Raw genomic sequence first — 12463 nt, forward strand, 5'->3', positions numbered from 1 at the left:
CGTAGTGCTTACGTCCAACTAATATCATGTTTTTGATGAATTTGGATCCTAGAATTATTATTTCGGTGCAATGAGAATCAGAAATTCCTCACAAACTCATTTACTGAGTTGGTTTGGTGAAGGATTCTTAGAATTATGGTCTTAGTTAAAGTGTGAGGGCATGAAAACTGCCTGATAGGCATTATAAAAAGAAGCCAGTGCTTATATGACTGACTATTGGATAATCATGCCCAGGGAAACAAGAAAAGGAAAGATTCGTCATTGCAAATGTTTAGAAGCAATATCTCAATTTCAGCTGTCAAGTGCATTGTATCATGTTGAAGTAGGTGAAAATAACATTTAGAGTTTGATAAATTATTGAAACTGCAATATGTTGTAGCATGCTTAAAATGATATCTTTTTTCCTTGAAAGGAGGTTCTTGTTTGTATTGAAACTAAAAATACAAGTTACAAAAGGAGTATAGGTCACCCATTTAATCATGGGGGCCTAAAATGATATCTCTAGTGCATAATTGTGATTGATAGTGGTGCCCTATGATTTTAAACGCATAGCATGCAAGGGTGGTGCCATAGTGTGATTGAATTAGTGCATCAGATTGACAGTGATCAGTAGGTCAATTGAGGAAGTGGCTCCAATTACCAGGGGCCTTCAGGGCCAAATTTAGTGGGTTGGGGGACTACACCCATTGAGCGTGAAGAACCCAACATCAATCATGCATTGATAAAAAAAGAAAGAAAAAGAAAAAAGGATCATTCTGAATGTCGCGAATGCACGAGAAAAAACTGATACCAATAGCTTCAAGAAAGAACCCTAGGCGTCCTCTGTACATTCCCGTCTTTGTAGTGTTTTTAACGTTTTGAACAAAGACCTTGCTGTATATTGAATCATTGATTGTGCCAAGAGCTTGCGCCAGTTCCAAATGAAAATTAAGGATGTGATGAGCTAAAAAGCTAGTGACGTCTGCAAGTTTGATGGCTGGACTTCAGCATATTTACTCAATGTCGACATTTGAAATAAAGGACTTAGCATATTTACACTTCACGAAGAAGGATTTTTCACTCAAATATTAGATGAAAGATGGGAATGTTGTCAGACTCCTAGTAGGGCTGTGGCTGTTATAAAAATGTTGTAGGACAAACTACTGTGGCTGTGGCTTTTTAAAGCTGCACCTCAAATCTTGCTGGAAATTGTTGTTTGGATACTAGAAAAACATCAACTTGATCTCGACAAGTATGGATATGAAGGAAGTGGGTTGTTGTTTGGATACTAGAAAAACATCAACTTGATCTCGACAAGTATGGATACGAAGGAAATGGGTTTCAAGCCCAAAAAATAGTGTATTTTGTAAACGTTTTTTGACTGCTAAATTTGCACTTTTTCGGAGCTTTAAATTTTATAATGAAGGGTGAAATAGATTTTCATGCCATCATAGAGGTGTCTAGTCTTGGAAGTTACGGCTTAGTTTTTGCCGTAACGCCTAAGCCTCATGCCAGCTGTACCATTTAATAATAGTTAATATATATATATATATATATATATATATATATATATATATATATATATATATATATTTTTTTTGACAATATACAAGTATTTTATTAAAGAAGTCCCTGAATTACAGAATAAAATTTACACCATCGGAGACTACCAAAGCATCAAGGGAACCATCTTTCTTTACGAAAGAATCTGCTAATACATTGCTCTCCCTATAGATATGTTGGAAGTAAACTCCATAGTTGCTACAAGATCAACAATCTGCTGCTAGTAATGGTGAAGCAAACTGCTGCTAGTAATGGCGAAGCTGCCACGGAACCTTTTGCTCTTTCTTACATCAAAAAATGGTACTTAAGGAGTCGCCTTCAACCTTACAAAGTTGACTCCACAATCTTTCACTAACCAGTTTTAGCCCTTGCCATCTTAGTCAAATTAGCCGAAGCTACTCCATACAGACCTGCAAAACCAAAGAGATCATACCCATTTGAATCCATTACCACTCCACTTATACCAGCCAGCTCAGGATTGCCCAAAGAGCATCCATCAAAGTTCAATATATAGGATCCATGTGGTGGAGGAATCCAAATAGTTCTAAGCCGACATTTTACCCTCCTCAACTTAAAGAGATGAGATAGATTTAACCGTACATCAATTTTCAACACTCCCCATCCCTCTTTTTTAATCGACAACCAATTCCAAGAGGTATGAAGAATGTTACTCAAAATTCTACTGAAGGGTAGTAACGGAGTTTCAAAAGTCCTTCGGTTTCTTTTCTTCCAAATCTCTCAGAAAACTGCTCCTCTAAGAATCATCCATATTAGATACGTAAAATAATTTACATAGGGCTGCAACCTTACTTGTAGAAGTAAGATTGTTGTAATCTACACTGTCCATTTTGTTTAGACAGTGTGAATCTAACACTATCTTAAAAAAACATGTCATTATTTGATATATTTTTGATAAACTTTTTCCATTAAATATGATACCATTTAGCAAAAAGACGGCATGTGTAGTTTTGCACATGAACGGGAGGGCACATGTTGGAAGTATGTGTACTTTTGCGCCGAGATAAAATTTGAGAAAAGGACATCAAACTTTTTTTTGACAATGTTCCTCAACTTTATTAATTAAAGGAAATTACATGGCTATGAGAAAAGAAAACATAAAAAAAAGAACATCCGAGATAACCAGGTTCAACAATCCTCCTCCTTTCTTAGCTAGAGCATCAGCAATGTCATTCCCTTCTCTGTAGATATGTTGAAACGACATATTCATACCATGACCCAAATCCATCACTTCCATCCATTCCAATCTCAATATCCAAGGTGGCTTAGAAACACAATTGCACAAATTAAATACGTTCAAAGGATCACATTCCACCACAAGTCCTGCCTGAATTCTACAATCTTTAATAACTTATAATCCTTGGAGCACAACAAGCAATTTCGCCTCATTAGCAGTTAAGATTCCACACGGACCAGCAAAGAAAAAACCTCATTCACCAAAATGATTCCTCAGCACACCCCCTATACCAACTATCCCGGGATTGCCCAGTACACTTTCATCACAATTGAACTTTAAGGTACCCAATACTGGGGCTGTCCAATACCCTTTATGCCTCACCTTCACGATCTTCTATGACATTAGGTTCCTAACATTCACATCCATATCAATCTTAGATACCCCAAAGCCTTCTTTAGTGACAGAGAACTACCTCCAAATGGTATGTTGTATCCTCGTTTTCACCAAATCACACTCCAAAGCTAAACCCTCAAACACCCTTCTATTCCTTTCCAACCAAATCTCCCAAAGCACTGCCGCCCTTCCAATATGAAAGATCATGTTTCCCACCTTGGGCACCTAATCAAAAGACAGACACTCTAAAATATATGGCTCTGGGGTAATGGGCTGGCTATACCCAATTTATTAAGAATCTAACACCAAATATCATTAGTGAATGGGCAATGTAAGAATAAATTATCACTACTTTTATCACACTCTTTAGAAAGCATACAAACTCTCTTCACAAGCTTGTCCACTGTCAAGCACTTCCTTTGAAACAACACCTAGAGGAACACCTTAACCTTATGGGGTACCCTCCAATACCATATTCCACCTTAACCTGTCATGAAAAGGAATATTATATGTTGATTTTACAAAAATAGCCCATCACTTACAGCCTCCCAGATCAATTCGTCCTGGAATCCTTGAAAGAGTTTCACCTTATTCAACATTCTCAAAAGCTCTATCATCTGCGTTATAAAGTCGTCACTAATCCTATTATACAAATACTTAATGTTCCACACCCCACTCTCTCTATAATACATATCACTGACTTTAGCTATGGGGTTAGTAGAGACATCAAATATTAAGGGAAACAAATACCTTAACGGAGCGTCCCTTATCCATTTACCATGCCAAAAAGGAGTGAAAGCACTATCCCCCACTTCCCATCTAGAGCAGCTGATGACAAATCTTCTATGTTGCATAATCCTCTCCACACCATCAACTGAGATCCTCAAGCTATTCCCTACCCACAAGCTAAGTCGATCCTCCCCATAGTTATGTTTTATGATCTCTTTCCAAAGAGCTTGCTCACCATCCATCGATATCCACCACCACTTTGCTAGTAACGTATGGTTGGCATATTTCATTCTCCTAATCCCTAACTCACCTTCAGGAACTGGTGTACACACTCTTTCCCAATACACCAAATGATATTTCTTGCCAAACTCTCCGGACCCTCATAAAAAGCACCTCATTAGTCTCCCTATGGTTTTTAACACCGAGGCAGGCATCATAAGGAGAGACATTTGAAAAATAGACACATTAGATAGAGAAGACTTTATAAGAGTTGTCCTCCCTCCAAGTGACAGATTTTTGGACTTCCACAACTCCAACTTAGAATGTCCGAATCCCAAACTACCTAGGAAGCCTACAATCAGAAATTGGCAACCCCAAGTATTTGATAGGAAAGTCCTCCACCTTGCATCTTAATATATCACTAGAAGGTATAAAATGTCATTTTCACAAGTCACTCAAACAATGTAAGTCTTCACAAAATTTACCTTGAGACCCAACTCCACCTCACAACAAATTAGCATTCTTCTAATATTCAGAATTCGATCTACCAAGGCATCACGGAAGAGTAAAGTATCATCAGCATACTGAAGGTGAGATATATGTTGGCTAGCGACTGAAACCTTAAATCCCTTGATGCGGCCCCTATTCACCACATTCCCAATACACTGGCTAAAAGCCTCCTCCATTAGTGTAAACAAGAACGACAATAAAGGATCACCTTGCCTTAAACCCCTAGTAGCTCTGAAAAACCCTTTCGGTGATCCTTCATCTAGTATCGAGAAGTGGGTACTTGTTAAACAACCCCTAATCCATTTACACCATTTAGCACCAAATCCCATGCATCCCATAACTTCTAACAGCACGTCCCAATCCACCCGATTATAGGCCTTCTCAATATCCAATTTGAGCAGGATATGTGGTTCACCCAAAGATTTCCTAGAGTGAATACATTCTTAAGCGATGAGTACCCCATCAGTAATAATTCGGCCCTGGATGAAGGCCGATTATGGACCCATAATGACTTTATTCAGAACCTCTTAAGCCTTTCTGCCAAAACCTTAGCAATAATTTTATACATACTGATTAAAAGACTTATCGGGCATATATCTGAAATACCTTAGATAGACCCACTCTTTGGAATCAAAGCCACATAAGTTGAGTTGATAGCTTTGTTGAAAGCACCCCTTGCTAGAAATTCATTGATCATTATCATCACATCCATCTTCACCACATCCCAAAAGATTAGAAAATTTTTGAAGGGAAAACTGTCAAGGCCAAGAGCCTTATCACCCGGCAAGGACAACACTGCAGTCTTAACCTCATCTTTAGACGCCTAACCTTCGAAAGACCTGGCCTCCTCCAAAGATAACCTCTAAAAATTAAGACCATTTAGCAAAAGCGTGAGTGACATATCCATAGTAAAAAGATGTTGGAAATGGTTAACAAATTTATGCTCCCACATATTTCTATCTCCTTCCAAAACATCTGAAATGTCATTATGTCTTGTCCTAGAGTTCGCAATCGCATGAAAGTACTTCGTGTTCAAGTTCCCTTCTTTCAACCACTTAACCTTGGATCTTTGACTCCAACAGACCTCTTCTGCTATAAGCTTCTCATGAAGAGAGTTGAGAAGGCCAACCTTCTACTCACGAAGCCCAACAGTTAAGTTGCCCCCATTCTGAATTTGAGCTTTCACCACCTCTAGGTCTAACATATTCTCTTGAATCCTTTGTTTGACTTGGTACTTATTCTCCTTTTTCTATTGGATCAACTTATGCTTGATACTTAGTAATTTCTTATGCATTCGAAATCCATACAATCCAACAATGACAGAGTTTTGCCACGTATGTTTGATAATATCAAGAACATCACTCTCATGTAACCATACCAATTCTAACCGAAATGGTTTAGGTCTGAATTGGTTATTATTAGTATGCAAACACAAGGGGATATGATATGAGGAAAGTTTGGTGAAAGCCACCACTTAGCCAAAGGGAAATGCTGCTCCCAATCATTAGAGATTAGGAACCGATCTTAATTTGAATTAGATTATCGGTGCTATTATTTGACCAAATGAAATGCACACCATTAATTAGCAAATCAATAAGTTGGTGCCTCAAATAAGCGCATTAAATATCCTCATGGAATTGTTAAGAGAGGAAGCAGAAGAGATTTCAGCGGGCCATCTGATCATATTGAAATCACCACCAATACAGCAAGGCAAATTCACATCAACAATTAAGTTGGACAAAGTATTAAAAAAACTTTCTTTTTATCATTAGTATTCAGACCAGCGTTTAAAAAATCGCCGAGTCAAACCGGACTCGCCCGGTTCGACTCGGATTTCACGAAAATGGACCGGATCGTTTCAAGAATCGGGAATCGTCCGGTTCTAGAGAGAACCGGACGATTCCGCACAGTGACTCGCCGATTCACTGTGCGGAATCGGCGAGTCCGTGAAGAACACGGGTTGCACAGTGTTCTTCACGGATTCTTTCAAATTTGTCATTTTTTTATCATTTTTTTTGTTTTTTTTGGCATGTGATCTGATTTGCAGGCTGTAAACATCTTTATTCAGCTTTTTCAAGAATTAAATGGTGGAAAAATTGGTTGTTTTTGGATCACAAAAATTTCGGGGTTTAGGGTTTCCGCCTTTTCTGAAATTTCATGCAAAATAGGGCATGAATCTTTCAAAATTTGTAGGCATTTTGATCTTAAAGCTGTGAATCAAAACCTTTTGTTACTAATTTGTAATAATCGTTGAGAAAAACTGAGTTTTTTGGAGATTGAAGGCTTCGGTTCACAAAAACAGGTAAGAACTTTGGGTTTTTTTTTTTTTTCCGCCATTTGATTTATTTCACGGCATATTTTGAACAAAATGAGTTCAATAATTAGGGTTTTTAATCTTTATTGTGTCTAGTATGATTTAAAATTTTCAATTTTACGTAATCTAGTCAATTACAGCAAGAAATTTGATATGAACAGTGAGATGTCTGCGGAACCAAATTCCGCTGTTTTTTTTTTTTTTTTTCCGCCTTTTGATTTTGTTTTCATGATATATTAGAAATAATATGTTAGAAATTTAGGTTTTTGATTCCTTATATTGTTGTTTATCAGAAAATATACTCAATTGGATGTAATTTATTCACTTAGAGGTGAATTTTACAGTTAAAATCGCTTATGTAAAACGAACTCTGTGAAGAACAATTTTTTTTTTTTTTTTTTATTGTAGCCCATGATAGAATTTTTTGTAATCCATGATCGAATTTTTTGTAATCCATGATCGAAATGTTTGTTTTTTTTTCTTGTAATCCATGATCGAATTTTATTTTTTATTTTTTATTTTTGTAACCCATGATAGAATTTTTTGTAATCCATGATCGAATGTTTTGTAATCCATGATCGAAATGTTTGTTTTTTTTTGTAATCCATGATCGAATTTTTTGTTTTTTGTTTTTTATGTAACCCATGATAGAGTTTTTTGTAATCTATGATTGAATTTTTTGTTATCCATGATGTAAATGTTTTTTTCTTTTTTTGTAATCCACGATCGAATTTTTTGTTTTCTTTTTTTTTGTAATCCATGATCGAATTTTATGTAATCCATGATCGAATTTTTTGTAATCCATGATAGAATTTTCTGTAATCCATGATCGACTTTTTTGTAATCCATGATCGAAATGTTTGTTTTTTTTACTTGTAATCCATGATAGAATTTTTTGTTTTTTTTTTTTTTTTGTAACCCATGATTGAATTTTTTGTAATCCATGATCGAATTGTTTTTTTCGGTTCTTGTAATCCACGATCGAATTTTTTGTTTTTTTATGTTTTTTTTTTTTTTTTGTAATCCATGATCGAATTTTATGTAATCCATGATCGAATTTTTTGTAATCCATGATTGAATTTTTTGTAATCCATGATTAAATTTTTTGTAATCCATGATCGAATTTTTTGTAATCCATGATCGATTTTTTAGAAAATTTATGATTTTTTTTTTTTAATCCATGATCGAACTTTTTGAAAATTTGTTAATTTTTTTTTTTAATCCATGATCGAATTTTTTGAAAATTTGATGTACTTTTTTTTTTTTTATTTCTTTTTATCTATGATCGAATTTTTTGAAAAATGATGATTTTTCGAAAAGATGTGAAAATCGTGATAAAGTTTTGATTATCATGATGTATTAAACATTTAAACCCAATTTTTAATTTTTATTGTTTGAGTTTGCTGTAAATTTTTTTTTTTTTTTTCCATGATCGAATTTTTTGAAAAATGATGATTTTCCGAAAAGATGTGAAAATCGTGACAAGGTTTTAATTATCATGAGGTATTAAACCATATTTTAAATTTTTATTGTTAAAGTTTTTGTTGAAAAAATTGTATGTTGATGGATTATTTATGCAAAAAAATGCATGTTATTATATTTTCAATACAAAACTATATTTTTTTTATCTGTTGTTCATGGATTTTTTAGTTGGAATGACTGATGTTAGCCGGCTCTTTGAAGAATTGTTTTTATTATTAATTTTTTAATGCAAAAAATGTATGTTCTTGATAATTGAGTTGTAGCCATGTTTGGAGCTTGCATTTTGTATTATTCTAAATGTTTGTAATTGATATGTACGAAAATATTATTGTCCTTTCGCAATAACAAATAACAACGAATATGACTACATGAACTACCGCAACATATTATCACTACATATGGTGATTATTTTTCTTTTTGAACTGTCAGGTTAATTTAAACTTTTTACATCTTAATTTAGATCGTATGTTACTAATTTTATGCTTTATTATAGTCCATGTATGTTGATATACTTATTCCATGATAATTTTATGTTTATCCTTTTATGTGATGTAAATTAAATGTTGAATGACGGTTCATGCAAGGGAAGAACATATCAATATTCGCATATTCATTCAAAAACATGAAAATTCTTAATGGAGTACCCTCATTTTTTATTGAATTCCTAAAAAACAATATTTATAATGAATTTTAATAATTTTTTCAGATTTTTTTGAAGCTTTATTCTGACCGATTCACCCGATTCCGATCCGAATCGTCGATTCGCCGATCCGAATCGCCGATTCACCGATCCGGATCGGTTTTTGAAAAGCTCGATCCGAATCACCGATCCGGTTTTTAAACCATTGATTTAGACCATATACATTACAGCAGACCCAAGTAAAACCATCCACATACCTTCCAAAATCACAAAAATGATTCTTTCAGAAAGAAAATAATCAACAAGTTTAAAAATAGTGGGGTCCCACAAGAACCACAAACCCCCCGACACCCCTATAGAATCAGACCCAACAAAACCCACAAGTCCTAACCCCCAGACATCCCTAACTGAATAAACTGACGGACTTGGTAATTTTGTTTCCTGCATCATCAAAACCTCAGGCCTATGATACCTGATCATGAGCTGGACTTCCCATTTTCTCTTGGCCCGCCAAGCCCGCGAACATTCCAACTACATACTTTCATTAAAACGTGAGGATGATCCATTCCTGGCCAAATCAGGATCAAAATCAGAGCTAGATGACGAGCTCTAATCTGCAACAAGAACGACTTCCTTTCCTCTCTCGTCAATAGCTAAAACTGGCTGCCTAGGTTGGGGCTCTCTCCTAGCAACCAACCGAAGAGAAAATCGTGTGGGAGTAGCCACACCCTTACCCATAGCAGATCGATCAGCACCATCACCATCACCCGCCTTCACCAATGGAAAATCATATTTAAGTTTCCCTTTCTTTTTAGCACTATTGGTTACATCGTTGATAACCTCAAACACCTTGGCAGTGGGCTCACGAAATCCCAAACCAATGTCATCGCACGGTGCAACTATAGCTTCAGGTCCCATTCTGATTTCCCTAAACAACCTCCTCCCCATTTGCGATATCTCCACCTACACCCTCATCCATCAGATCCATACCATCCACAATCTCCTCCTCCTCCCTCTAATCCCCAATATCGAGCCCCACCAAGTTTTGCTTCCCACCGATATTATTCACATCCAGCTCCATAACCCCCACTACATTCGCATTCCCTCCCCCAAATCAGCAGCCTCACCCACTGAGGGGTGCAAGCCCTCCGTAGCTACACCTTGCTCCTCTACCACCCCACTAACATCATTTAAAAAAGCCAAAGGGGGGTTCTCCACCTCTTCGTCAGACTCACTACCCTCAATGCCAGAAGAAAATGCAAAAGACTCCGTCGTCAGGATCATCTGGATTGGCAATATGTTAGCACCAAGCCCATCATCAAGCACAACAATGGGCAATCCTTGATCTACCGGAGGGACCCTAATGACTCGACTAAGGATAGCCCTTCAACAAAGTATGTAACGGTGCTCCATGCTTCTCCACCATGCAGCAGGAAGCACCAAAGCTATAGCTTTGTGCAACCTGAACAAGAATAACAGATCTATCAAACTCTCCTCTAAAATGCCATTCTCTCTCCCCTGACCATAAAAACCAGCCTTCATAAAGGTATCATTGTCCCTCTTGCTACAAATAATAGCTTGGGAGCCACTCATGCCTATCAACGAGCTTGCACTCCTCCCAATGGGCACCTGATTGATCGGGACAACCAAATCTCCTCGCCCCCCTTGGAAAGATAAGGCTCCTTATCAATGCTATTTCCAACTGCCACTGATTTTCCTTTATCCAAAATAGAATCATTCCTAATACTATTTAGTGGACCCCACCTTCATAACTTTGAAAGCAACCTTTTTAGAAACAATTCAAATTAGCAAAACCTTGAACCAGATTCACCTGTTTATTTTTTGGGACCTATATCTTTTTGAATTTAGTGACCGAAGATGAATTCCAATTGCCATTTTGGTATTGATCACGTGTGCAATTGTAATTCCTTAGCGGATTGGCCTCCATTGCCCTATGCAACTGACCACCATTGTCACCCTGCACTTTGGCCTTACCTTTGTCTACAGTTCGATTTTTCTTACCCACCGCCTACCACTCTGGCTCCTCAACTTCCTTATCCTCATAGACAATCTCTTCCAATCGCTCATTCTCAACCGGATACGTAACAGATTTAAGCCCTTCAATCTGTACTCGGATTAAAATGTCCTCATCTTGAATTGACAACCTAATCACATTACAATTAGGTAACAACAAAATTCCCTCAATCCTCATACAAAAATACGACATATCACCACTGGTTTGATCCATGCTAACAAACTCATCACATGAATTACGAAGAATTTGAAAGAAATCAAAGTTCCAAGCATGCAGTGGAATGCCATAAAATCTAATCCAAGAAGAATCTTTACGAACAAGGGAGGAATGGATAAGACAACTCCTGATTGACAAAAACTTACCTTGAACCCGTCGTATTGGAGTATGCATCGCTTCCACACATCATTTGGCGATGCCAAATGAACACACAACGATTACCCTCCATCTTCATCACCGCTGGTTCATATGACATATTCCACGCTCTTGTGGCCCAGTTTCCAAGACCAAAAAAATCGTTTGCTGGTGGTGAGAAAGAGCCCACCACCATCAAAGAAGCTCTCTTACAAGTATCAACAATCACATCCTTATCCAACACAACATGGGGAAGGTCCACCGTCCATCTATCCGCATCATCACCCTCACCACCCCGCCTCTTCTCTCTATCACCATCTCTACAACCCTTCCATTATGTTGTCTTTCAAACCGAAAAGGACTTCAAATTGCTGTAGAGAAATGTGGATGCCACAATGCCGAAACAACCCGCTACTTAATTAGTGTAACAATGTCACACAAGCCCAAGATTCACAACCAAATAAAAAGAAGAAGAACGACCAAGATGAGATGGAAGAAAAACTTACATTAAACAAAAACATGAAAATGGGTTATGCAAAGGTATTACAATCTTGATACCCAATATTAACATTAATACATGTGACCCAAGGGTACATAAAGGCATTACGATATTGACACCCAAGATTAACTTTAAAACATGTGACCCAGGTTTCTCACCACACGTCTCTCTTTAAGTAGAGGTTGTTGCAACCATATTTCCTATAATAACTACCCGCTTTCAACAATAACTACTAACTTACAACAATAACTTACTAACCACCTAGTAGTTCTATAACTTCTTACTGTACAAAATTACAAATTACAACCTCACTACATCATCACTCATAATAAAATAAAAGAGAGACTAACATAATTTTTAAAAAATACACTTTAGCAATCTTAATACTCCCTCTTAAAGTGATTTTCTAGAAATGATACCATACATACGCGATCATCTCCATCATTTCTTGAAATTAAAATTCTGGTCACTTAGCAAGCCACCAAAGGGATTCTCAAATTTAATCATGTAGAGCTGCATAGCCTGCCCTTGATAGACGTAACATTGGGAATATA

General features: G+C 36.7%; 1 long non-coding RNA gene across 1 annotated transcript; it reads right to left on the bottom strand.

The window, feature by feature from the left end:
• Positions 1-9262: 9262 nt before the first annotated feature.
• Positions 9263-12182, bottom strand: LOC148783390 (uncharacterized). Its single transcript, XR_016049833.1, has 2 exons — positions 11422-12182; positions 9263-11189 (listed from the first exon to the last, which is right to left on the bottom strand). It is a non-coding gene; the product is annotated as an uncharacterized LOC148783390 (long non-coding RNA).
• Between the last annotated feature and the right edge of the window lie 281 nt (positions 12183-12463).

Source organism: Amborella trichopoda, chromosome 2 (genome assembly GCF_054954075.1).
Source record: "Amborella trichopoda isolate Santa Cruz 75 chromosome 2, AtrichopodaSantaCruz75HAP2 v2.0, whole genome shotgun sequence".
NCBI classification, from domain to species: Eukaryota; Viridiplantae; Streptophyta; class Magnoliopsida; order Amborellales; family Amborellaceae; genus Amborella; species Amborella trichopoda.